Below are 13572 nucleotides of genomic sequence, written 5' to 3' on the forward strand. Positions count from 1 at the left end.
AAAAAATAAACAATAAAGTAATTCTAAGGGAAATTAGTGTTCTTTTAAGTAGTAGGATAGCTGCAAGTAATGAACATGAACTGATATAAAAACACAGAAGGAATAATTTTGAATATTTTTATAAAAAAGAAATGCTAAGGGTTTGAGGAAATAGACATACTTACCCTTGGTTGAACATTACTCAATATATATATGTGTGTCAAAATTTCACATGGTAATCTATAATAATGCACAAGTGTCTCACTTTAGAAAACACAATTCCATTTATAATGAGATCAAAAACCATAAAAAAAACCATGGAATAAGTTAGCAAAAGTAGTGCAACACTTGTATCATGATAACTACCAATATTATTGACAGGATAAAAGAAAACTTAAGTAAATGCAAAGACATCCCAAGTTTGTGGATTGAAAAGTCAAAGCTCTACCCAAATTAAATTTTTGTTCCACAACAATCCCTATCAACATTTCACCTGTTTTTCCTTAGAGATTGGCAAGCTTGTTCTTAATTTAATGTGAAAATGGAAAAGAAACCCAAAGTGGCTATAACAATCTTTAAAAAAAACAGAGTTGGATAATCACTTCACAGTCTGTAAGCTTACTATAACGCTCAAGTAATCAGATCTGTGTAATACTGGCATTAGATAGGCATTTAACTCTATTAAAAGTAATAGAGGCCAGAAATAAATCAATATAGCTATAATCAATAGATTTTTAATAAATGTCTCAAGTAATTCAGTGGGTAACCAATTTTCTTATAAATGTAAGTTCAAGGAAGACAACTATTTTTTTTCATAGTGGCAGGAATGAAAAAACTCTTAAGAAATGTTTGATTTAGAGCAACAATAATTTACCAATTAGGACAAGAAGAGGAAGCCAGAACAATAGTAGAACACTGTGACTGAGGTATGAAAGAACAGAAATGTAAGAGAGAGACCTTTTATGCCAAGGAAATGCATTTGCTTCTGTGTCTTAGCATATCTAGAACAGGCAAGGAGAGATACAGGATTGAGTACTAAGTAGATTAAATCTTCCTGTGTAAGGCTTTTCATACCATACAGATATTCCATATCAGTACTAAAAAGAGAGAGAGCAAGATAGAGACAAAACAAGTCAGCTGGAGTTTCAACTTGAACTAAGAGGCAGTAAGTTCTATTTGCATCTAGAAACTATTTTTTTTTAATCACTAAAACTACTATTTATGCACTCACGCTGTGGCCTTTATTCCCTTTATTTTCTAAAACAGGAACATCCTTATTAATTTCCTACTTCGTAATTCTCTTCAACTCTAACTTAGTTATCTTTCACTGTGCTAATTTATATAGAACTGGGTTGAAAAACTGCTTTCTCTGTGAACCCTTTTCTGACTTCTTCATGCAGTTAATTTCTTATCTGTTCTGTGCTCATGCATTATTTTGTCCAGATTTTTTTTTCTTTCACACATATCACTCTGAATTGTAATCTAGTTATATTTTTTGTCCCTAGAAATTAATCTTCTTTAGAAGAGAGAGGATTAGATATAATTACTTTTCCATCAATGGTAGCACTCTCTCTGATGGAAGAGATATTCAATAAGTTTTAGGTGAAAATGAATGAAATAACCCTCATATTAATTGATTACAGCAATCAACCAGCTAATATTTAATATGCATGTAATGTGAAGAGAGAAACTTTAATTCTAACACTGTTAGTTCACTCAGTACTAACATGAAAAATGAGTATTTTCCTGTCATTTAATTTCATCTGTCACTTATTCAACCCTTCTGTAATTCAGGAATGTGCTAGCTCTGCTTTTATAAGCATCTGATCAAAATATTATTTTCTAGAAATTACTTATAATTAAAATTATTATGTATTTATATATTATTATGTGTAAGTATATATAAAACATTATTTATAATTATTTATAAAAATGATTCCTAATATAAGCACCATTTCGTCTGTTCTTTTAAAACAAGTGGTTGAAGACATAAGTAAAAATTTCCTGTCAATCTTCAGCTGGAACAAGTTGGGTCAGCCCACCAAAACCACCACTCTTGAGGCAGGCTGCTTCCATGAAGTGGTGGCATAAGAAGCAACATCAGTTAGCAAGGTTCATGCAACAACACTGAAGATCAGAAGACAACTTACACCTAAAGACAATCATCCTTGTTTTAAAAAGCTGTCACAGCCTGGATTTTCTTTCCCTCCTAATCATTACAATGTTTACAGTTTACAGCTTTTTTTTTTGTTTCAACAGCAATACTTATCCCAGCAATTCTCTTTCTGCAGACTTTGTATAAGATAAAAATATATTTGAGTTATAATGTTTTCTTTTGAATTGGTAACTCACAAGATGGTATTGAAAATGATAAAGCTAAGGAGATGGAAAGGTCAAAACTATAGATGGTTTTGAATGTGTGACTGAACAATTTTCCTGTTAGAGTGTTGGCATATGATGTAGAATTTTGACCAAGGGATAATTATGCCATAAGGTTTATACTTTAGGAAAGTCAGTCTGATACAGGAAGTATCAGAGGAGGCAAGTTTTTGACAAAGGAACACCCTCTGGAGGTCTATTACATGAGACCTGATCAGCAGCAATGAGAGCTTATATTTGGACAATGGAAGGGAGACTGATATTTCTGACTGCCTATTAGAACTCCCCCCCCACCCCGCCTGTGGATGACTGTCAAGCTTTTCTTGAATTCAAGATCTCCATCTACTCCCAAATAAGAAAGGCCATATAAAACTAAATTCTCCTTTATCCTCATCCCAAAGCTACTCATTATCCCCATCACTAACATCATCTCCTTCATTGCTCTTAATCCGCAAGTAATTTACTACTCCTGTTGATTTATTTCCTAAATACTCCTTAAAATCTTTCACAATTTTTGTCCCTACTATCAATGTCTATGGAGAAGAGGAATCACTCTCTTATTTACTGGAAATCAATAAACCAGGTACATGTGATAGAGTACCACTGTGATTGTTAATTTTAAATCATCTTAACCTTGCAATGTTATTTCCTTTAATTTTTCAAGAAGAAAGTGATAACATTGTAAGCTCAATATTAACTATTAAAATCAGTATTTTGTGTTTGGTTAGATCTATATTTTTTCAACACTTTTGTAGAACCTGTGAACTATCTCAGTAGTTCTGAAAGCTTGGTGTTCACTGGCATCAGTTTGAGGGCTTAAAGCATTGCTAGGTACTGATCCCAGAGTTCCCTGAGTGAGCCTGAGAGTTTGCCTCTCCAACATGTTTCCAGGTGATACTGATTTTGCTGGTCCAGTTATGACACTATTAGAAGTATTCACCTCTTTTAAATATTAATACTGATTCAAAGTGAATTTGATTATATTCTAACACCAACAGTAAGTAAAAGTAAAAGAAAAGTATATCTTTCAACTGCAATAAGTTGCATTTTTCTTATCTACAAATGAAGTAAGTGAGCACCCAACAATGGTATTAGTTTCTGTATCCCTATCATCTTTCTGAGGTATGCAGGTATCCTGTAAATGAAATGAAGGGGCCACCCTTTCTGAAAAAGATATATAAATCTTAGTTTGGGTTTACAGATCACCATAAATGAAATAAATGAACCATTTTTAAAAATATACTATTCTTAAGTAAACTTTTCAGATAACACTTGGTTTCAGAAATTACTTCACTCAGTATTGGTGAAATAGCATTTTTGGGTTTTGAGTACTAATAGATGTTTGTAATGAGAAATGGTGAAGTGCAGGCTGAAATTTTGGAAAATGCCCCACGTGCCCATATCCCAGTCATTCCTTGTAACTGTGAGGTGCATAAACCTAGTTAATGATAATGTAGGAACAAAGTAAGGTGCACAAGTACAAGCATATCTTATCTGATTTTAGTGACTTGTTACAAACTTCAAGTTTTTCTATGACCCTGTTTGAATGCATCTCAAATAGACTGAGGCATTTTTTAATATAAAAGGAAATGCCCATGTTAAATGTTTGGTGCATTTAACATTCACTTAGACTAAGCTATTTTTGGCTAAGTGTAATAGCTCTGAGATGAAATTTAACAGGTCAGTTTCTCTTTGCTACTGCTGCTTCTGTTTTCTCAACTATGCAATGCAGTAACACATAGTGATTTTTAGAAACAATTATTGATATAAAAAACTCAGAAATTAGAGTAAGTCAGAAACTTTGAAATAGAGGTTACTTCTATATATAACACATTTTTCCTTTTGCTTAAATTTATACACACACACACACACACACACACAGTATTACATCTAAGTTTCTTGTGTATGTTTGGGCAGGACATTAATTTTCATGAGGAATGAAGTTATTTGCCAACCCAATCCAATAGTGGCCATGTCTAAATTTATAAAATAACAATACATAAAATATTTAGATTGAAACAGTTTTTTCAATAACAAATTTTTGTTAAATATTTGAAACATGAGATACCTTATCACCACTGGAATATGTCATAAAGTTATTATATTTAGTTCAAATGTATGTTATATTTTAGAGTAAAATCAGTTTAGGTTTTATAGATATCTCTAGGTTTTCTGCTATTTGAACAGTCTGGAAACCATTATATTTTAGAGATTAATAAGAATAGAAATTGGTTATTATAAATTATAATTGTTATTATATATTTATATAGTATATAATATTGTATATTTATGTTCCACAAATATAAATGTATTTATATTCCACAAATTTGAACTTATAATAATAATTCAGGAAAGAAAAACTATTAATACCCTCTTTGTATGGTATAAGCATCAAGTTAGGAGTTTTATATGAGAGAAAATTCAAGCTGATATTAGAACTGAGGATCTAAATGACATGATTTCTACCCTATTGTAGGTTGAAAGTAAAGGTTGGTTTCTTTTCTATTGGTGATGGTGGTAGATGCCAATGCTAAATCCAAGAAATACTTAACAATAAATAATTTTTATAAAAAGAAGGAATAAATTAAACAGAGTAAAAGGCAGATTTAAATTCAGGTGAGAAACAGGAGGGAGGAAGTCATCAACCTTTCCCAGATTTCTTCTTTAAGCCCCAAAGTCAGTGTGATGATTAATTTTGTATCAGTTGGACTTGACCACATGTTGCCCAGATATTTATTAGTCAAACATTATTCTTGATGTGTCTGTGAGTCTGAAAGTTTGTTTGAGAATGAAAATAACAATTGAGTTGTTGGACTGAGTAATGTAAATTGCCCTCTTAATGAGGGTTGACTTCATCCAATCAATGGATGACCTGGATAGAGAAAATAAACTAAATAAAATAAATCATTTGTTTTACCAGCTCCACCTGGGACAGGGGTTTCCTTCCATCTTCTGACTTACGCTGAACAAAATGAATCTTCACGGTTATTAATCTACAGACATTCACACTACTAGATTCAGATGTTGGGACTTCTCATTCTTCATAATTACATGAACAGATTTCTTTTAATAAATGTCTCTTCCCTCTCTCTCTTTCTCTCTCTCTCTCTCTCTCTCTCTCTCTCTCTCTCACACACACACACACACACACACACACAAGTTCAATGTAATATCCTATGTATGTGAAATATGTGTGTGTTTGTGTGTGTCTGTGTGTGTCTGTGTCCAATTTATATCTTTTGGTAACCTGTAGAACCCTGATTAATATAGTTACTTTCAGTATATTCCTGTGATGACAGTAGAATAAGCCGTTATTCATTTTCTTTTTCCATGTTTTTGTCCTTTTCTCTATCCTCCTGACTTTCTTTTCAATGGAAACATATATTGATATTGTAATCTATTAGGAGTCTAGATATTGATTGGGTTGCACCTACATATTAGAGGATGGTGCGTACTATGGTTTAGATGTAAAGTTTACTCCAAAAGCTCATGTTTGAGACAATGCAAGAAGGTGTGGAGGAGAAATAATCAGGCTATAGCCTTAACCTAATCAGTGAATTCAACCCTGAAGGAATTAACTGAGTGGTAACTGGAGGTAGGTGGTGTGTGGCTGGAGGAAGTGGTCCATTGGGGGTGTGGCTATGGGGAGATTATATATATATATATATATATATATATATATATATATATATATATATATATATAATATCTGAAGAATAGAGTGTCTGTCTGTTTGTCTCTCTCTCTCTCTCCTTCTTGATCATGTGAGCTGCTTTCCTCTGCCACATTCTTTTCCCATGATGATCAGCCTCAACTCAAACCCTGAGGAATGGATCCAGCTTTCTATGGACTAAGACCTCTGAAACTGTGAGCCCTCAAGTCAACTTTTCCTCCTCTATAGTAGTGCTAGTCAGGTCATTTAGTCACAGCAGTGAAAAAGCGGACAAAAACAGTTACATTGTGGCTTAAATGCTGAAGAAATACAGGCATCGCACATTTCCTGTGAAATAAGGGGGCCAAGGCATGGATTGAGTTTGTTTACTTGTTTTCCTTCTACTACTTCCTTTCTTGCAATTTGTCAGATGGACTTAATACCTGACCTACAATTTGTAGGAGAAGGGCCTGAGATGGGGATCAGAGGAAATTAGAAGCCAATTTAGCTCCAATTTACATTTTTTAATTATCCAACTACAGATCTCTGCAAAAGGAACTATTAAATGCCAGTTTATATTAATAAAGCAGTTACTTTATTATCATTTGGCCACAATTCTTTGCCAATAAATCGCTTCTTGAGGTAACTTGTATAGAGGCATTGAAAGTGAAAGGCAGATTCTGGGCTTCTGTGGATCCTTAGGGTAATACATTAACAATATCAATTCTATATTTCAAAATAGCTGTTAAGTTGCCGGACACCAGACACTAGTTGACATAGCTCCAAATGGAAATTTGAATAGAAAATGAAATCAATGTAATCAGGAAAATAACTAAATGCTAGGAAATAAGGTTCTAACTGGCTTGACCATATCTGAAGGTATGTGTCTTAAAACTCACAATTTTCAATGTGTTAATGGGAAAATAATAATAATAAATATATGGATCATGTAAATCGTAAAAAAGAAATACGTTCAACAGTCTTCTACCCAATATTCAATTCAATTTCTGTATTAAATTATTCTTCAAACTATTTTCCACTTCACATCTGGGTTTAACTTTGTAAAACATTAAGTCCAACCACCTATCTTTCCCACTGAAAAGGGATTTTCTGTACTCCCATTGCCCATAGGATCATACAAAAATGACAAACTAATATTTTTGATGCTTTCCTCAATGTTAATTTATCTTATTCTTTTAGTTGCATCATCTCAGACTTTCATATGAAGAAAACTAAATAAATTCAACTATTATTCTCTGAAAGTCTTAATACATAATTTACTTATATGCTTTTGAATATCCTGAATGTCCTTTACTACCCTTTGAAATCTTTCAAGATCTAACTGGTTTATCACCCATGCCTCTCATAAGAACTTCAATTAGAGTTTAATGCTTCTTCCTCAGTATGCTGTTTTACTATTGCTAAGTATGAAAAATAATTTATAAATAGTATAAAATTACTCTTCAAAATGTTCTCCACTTCATATCTGGGTTTGTTCTTGTAAAATATAAATCTGATTACCTAAATTTCCCACTAGAAAAATATTTATTATACTCCCATGACCCATAGAATCATACAAAAATGCAAAACTGAAGACGACAGCCCATCACAGGGCTGAATGTATATGAAAAGATGTGAATGAGTGGTTGTCAATATGAAAGGAATAATGAGTTAGTAGATTCACACTTGCAAACAATACACTATTAAAGTTATTTACAACATTTCTGAAAATTATTAACTATGATTCACATATATGATTTATTTAAAATAACTCCCTGAAATGCATAAAATAATTCATTGTTAATTGTGCTCTTAAATAGAAAAATTAGTACAAAGCAAATGTACCTTAAATTTCTTAAAATAAATATTAAATAACTCATATTATTGATAAAATAGGAAATTGTGAAAATATACATAACTATAACGTGTGTGTGTGTGTTTTAGGAAATAAACATATGCTTTTCAAACAATTTTATCAGGTGTAAATATTGATAAAAATAATCATGAAAGAATCACTTTTACCACACAAAGTATAAGTGCTAAAAAATTAGGAAGTGAAATTGCATGTAGAGTTAAAATTTCACTATTTAATATCCATATATTTAAAAAAAGTAACTTAATTTTTTTTAATTCCAGTTTCCTCTGCAGAAAATAGGTTAACAGCACTGACCACTTAAAGTTGATATAAGGACTATCTCTTTTTCCCTCCTCCCTCTCTCTCTCTCTCTCTCTCTCTCTCTCACACACACACACACACACACACACACACACACATACACATTATATTTTAGGGTTTTGTCTTAGAAATAATATGCAATTAGTAATTATTAGCTATTCTATCAATAAAACAATTATCTTATTTCATCAGGACAGAATGGAACATGGAATTCATAATGGGATTTTTGAAACTTATTCTTGAAAGAAATAATTAACTTGCAATAGTTTAATAACTGACTTGTTTATCTTACAAAATTTAGGGGATTTTTCTCTTTGCTTTTTTAAAACATTTTATTTGTGTTTTAGTTAGACATAATATTGGGATTCATCTTGACATGATTATACATTGATGGAATTTTAATTTGCTCCCATTCAGTCCCCCAAACCTTTCCTTTACCCTTCCTTCCTTCCTCTACCTTTTCCCTTTTCTCTATTCTACTGGTCTTTCTTTTATTTAGCCATAGTTTGTTTTTAAATTAGTGCATTATAGTACACATAAAAGTCCAATTCCCTGTGTTGTATTCATATATTTATTTATACACACACATAGGATAGTTAGTTCACTTTCATCCCACCACTTCTCCCTTTCTCCTAACCCTCCTCTTTCCTCCTCAATCCCCTTCCTCTAGTACACTGAATTCTCTTCTATTTTCATGGAATTCCCCCTACCCCTACTCCCCCTACCTTACTTTGCTCTAGCTTGAGAGAAAATATTTGACCCTCTACTTATGAATCTGTCTCATTACACTTAGCATGATGTTTTGCAGTTCCATCCATGTATCAGCAAATACCATAATAACATTGCTCTTTATGGTTGAAAAAATTCCATTGTGTGTGTGTGTGTGTGTGTGCGCGCGTGCGTGCGCATGCATGTGTATGTATAAATACATTTTCTTTATCAGTTTGTCTGTTGACAGGTATCTGTACTGGTTCTATAGCTTGGCTATTGTAAATTATGCTCTTATAATTCTTATAAACATCAATGCAGTGACATCTCTATAGTATGAGTGTATCTTTTCCCCCATATACTAGCCAGCATTTGTTTATTTATACTTTTTATAATTGCCATTCTGACTGCAAGGAGGTGAAATGTCAATGTAGTTTTGATTTGCATTTTCCTGATTGCACAAGATGTTCGTATACTTTTTGACAATTTGTATTTCTTCTTTTGAAAGGTGTCTGTTTAGTTCTTTTCCTTATTTATTGAGCTTTGCATTTATTATTATTATTATTATTATTATTATTTGGTGTTAAGGATATTAGCACCCTATCTGAAAAGCAAAGATCTTCTCCCATTTTGTAGGCTCTCTCCTCATGCTCTTGTTTCCTTTTCTGGGCAGAAGATTTTTAATCTAATGCTGTTCCACATATTGATTCTTGATTTTATTTATTTTGCTTTAGCAGTGTTGTTAAGAAATTTAATGCTGTGCCAATGTGTTAGAATGTAGGGCCTACATTTTCTTCTAGCAGTTGCAGTGTTTCTGGTCTAATTCCTAGGTCTTTGATCCACTTTGAGTTGATTTTTGTTTCAGCTGAGAAATAGGTGTGAGGTTTATTTTTTTTTTCTACATACCAGTATCCAATATTCCCAGCACTATTTGTTAAAAAAGCAATTCTTTTTCTTCAAAGAATGTTTTCTGTTTTTTTATAGATTATTGTGAATGAGATAGTTTTCCTAATTTCATTCTTAGCAGATTCATTATTGTAGTATAAGCAAACTAGAGATTTATGTATGTTGGACTTGTATCCTACTATTTGGCTACATTGGTTGATCACCTCTGGAAATCCTCTGGAAATTTTTTTTTCAGTTATTTTTGAAGAAAAGAACTAATTTTCAATAATTTAATTCATAGGTAAGTTGTTTATCTTATGAGTTTTTGTTTTATGTAAGTTTTTTAACGTAGTAAAACCATTTCTTAAAAACAAAATAAAGCATGTTTTCAAAAACCGGAAGTTATACAAAAAGCAATACTTTAAAGTTCCAAGACAGTTTTACTTTCATTTATAATCCAAAATAGTAATGTTGACATTTTAAAATTTATTCCCTGTCTTGTCTAACTTAAACTATAGACAATTTTTAATGAATATTTCATGCAATCTAATTTCATTCTTTGTGGCTAACGAATTCCTCAGGTATGGGGTAATCAGATATGATTTGGTGAGTTTTTAACCAGTACTTCATTTAGGATGAAATTCTCAGGGCACAAAAGTATTGGAATCAACTTGCTTAACATATATGGTTGAGTAATGTAGTATTTAAAATCTCTGATAAAAGCAGCTTGCTTTTTTTTCTGAAGAGAAAACAAATACCATTTCTTTTTCCAACAAAAGTTATTAAAACCAACATGAAGTTTCCAGTTGTCTAAAAGACTGTACTTTATTAGGCAAAGACCCTTTTATCATGCAATACACATTCTCTGAAGGGATAAATTAGTTAGTTAGAATTATCACAAATGGGGATTGTTTTAAGCCCCTTCATCTGTGGCAATTTGATGTGCAATGATAGAAACATAATGCAGATACGTTTTACTTTTTTTTTTAATCCATAATCACTCTGGCCTCCTTAATTTTTACCATTTTTTTTAGTTTATCTTTCTGCATTATAAATTAACAAAGAAAGAAATTCTTTAAACATTTTCTCCTGGCATTTTATTTTTAAATCACTTAATCTTTGTCCATACTTTTCTATAGATTTTCATCTGCATAATCAAGTACAGGATTACAAGATTTTTTTTTTTTAATTTAAGGAGAGAAAATGTTCTGAATGTTGTAAATGTACTTCTTATTGTTGGACTATTGCAGTTATAGCAGCACAGAATAATTGTCTTCTAGCAGGTAATCTCCAAATGTAGTGACCTCCACTGGGGCCTCATACTTGCTAATTATGAGACATTTGTGTTTGCCAACATGCCCCCTATATTTTATATTATACCAACTCCTGTTTTACTTCAAATTTATCATCTTTTCTGCTTTTTATTGGGTGATCATTTTCCCATTCCTTAAAAATATTTCTCAAAAGCCAATGCTTCCGTAACTGCCTGCTTACTCTGACTACAGGTCTTGATGCATGGATTTTATCTATTCATTTTTTTAAGTATCTCCTCTCTGTAGCACTGAACACAGACAACAAGACCTCTATTCACATGTGTGACTTAGTAATATCTGATGGCCTCTAACATTAAAGTTATAAGCCTTATTCTTCCTAAGCCACTGGATCTCATGTCCAATTACGAAGCAGACATATATATATTTTTTTTTAATCTGGGGTTTCCAGACAAAATGCATGATACCAATTTAGTAATTTTTAAATATTAATGTTCCAAATATTATGAGGAACACTTTAACTAAAAATGTTAAAATTATTTCTTGACTGAATTTTAAATTAAATTCAATATGATGTATTTTTGTTGCTGTTATTGTTAATTAGCAAACCTCACTTGACTTGAAGCACATTAAATTTCTATTTTATTTAATTATTTACTTATTATTTTACAATGCTAGGGATTGATGTGAGGGTCTCATGTATGCTAGGTAAGTACTCTACCAATGAGCTATACTACCATCTGTTCATAGATATTTTAAAGTTAAAAAAAAAACCAGCATGGTATTTGCACCAAAATAGACTTGTAGACCAATGGTACAGAATAGAGGATACAGAGACAAACTCACATAAATACAGTTATCTCAGAGTAGACAAGGTGCCAAAAACATATATTGGAGAAAAGATAGCCTCTTCAACAACAAATGGTGCTGGGAAAACTGGTAATCCATACACAGAAAAATAAAATTAAGCCCTTATCTCTCACTATAAACAAAACTCAACTCAAAGTGGTTCAAGGACCTAAGAGTTACACCAGAGACTCTGTGCCTAATAGAAGAAAAAATAGGCCCAAATCTTCATCATGTTGGATTAGGCCCCAACTTCCTTAACAAGACTCCTATAGTGCAAGAAATAAAATCAAAAATCAATAAGTGAGATGGATTCAAACTGAAAAGCTTCTTTTCAGCAAAAGAAACAATCAGTGAAGTGAAGACAGAGCCTACAGAATGGAAGCCAATTGATAATCTTTTTCTACTCAAAATTGTGTCCATTATGTCATTCTTTGTTAGAATCATTTAGCCAAACAGGCCTGATTCCCCAAAGTGAAGCAAATATCATGGCTCATGAAGGAAATAACTTCCTCCACCATGCCTTTTCTCCATCTTGTGCTGCCTCACATTGAGCCCAGAGCAAGGACTAAGCCATCTGAGGACTGAGACTTCTGAAAGCATTAGCCAACAAACAAATAAACAAACAAAATCTTTACCTCCTCTAGGTTTTTTTTTGTCAGATATTTTGGTCACAGCATCATAAAGCCAGACTGAAACAGTATCTGTGCCAATGTACTTCATGAAAATAAGGAAGCAAGACTAAAAGAGAATTTAATTTTTATATGTTGAGTAGCCATGCAGAATCTAAAAGAACTTTGATAGGCAGAGATGATGGTTTAGATGAATTTTAAAGAAATTTAAAGAGGAGGGAACCTTGCATTTGTTTTATTTTAAATCAGTCATGCAAGTATAAGATGAAATGGTCAGGCTTAAATTTCATAAAGATCTGGGAATGCCATTCAACTAAATCTTCAATGTTATACTAATGCAAAAACTGTTCATAGAAATTGTGAATTCATGGTATCATGGGTTCAGAAAAAGGAAAAAAGTGTCCCACCAAGACATGCTATTGTCAGACCGCATTTGAAGCACTGTGTTCTGTTCTGTGATTCACACTTTAATGATTTTATTGCCACCCTAGAATGCCTCCAGGATAAAAAGGGATCTGAGAATATTATCATATGAGTAATTATTGAAGGCTCTGGGAAAGATTAATGAGAAGACATGAGGAAGCATCACATCCACCTTCCAATAGTCAAAGAACTTTTCTACAAGACACAATAAGCCAGGGAGTTGGAAACTATATTTTGTTCTAGATGTTACATGTGCGTATATGTACAATATGTGTTTTGAAATTTTTATAGATGAGGAAATAGGAGTTACTTATTTACTTTATTGAAAGTTCTTTATGTTAGTGAGATAAACTTAGGATAACAGCTAGAGTTTTTATTTCCAGAGTTTAAACTCTTTTTATTTCTTCTTTCTTGTTAAAGATTGCAGACCTAGGGCTGATGATGACTTGAAGAATTAAGAAGGCAGTTTGCATATAAAAAGGAACAGAGTTTGAAATATTATGAGCTTGTACTTTATTTCATTTTGTTTTATTTCTTGTAAAATTCTTGATATAGGATTAGTGATATTATAGTATATGTTTCTGAATTAGTTGAAAACCAAAAGAATTGCAGTCAAAAACT

The sequence above is a fragment of the Spermophilus citellus genome (assembly GCF_964194105.1).
Source record: "Spermophilus citellus genome assembly, chromosome: 2".
NCBI classification, from domain to species: domain Eukaryota; kingdom Metazoa; phylum Chordata; class Mammalia; order Rodentia; family Sciuridae; genus Spermophilus; species Spermophilus citellus.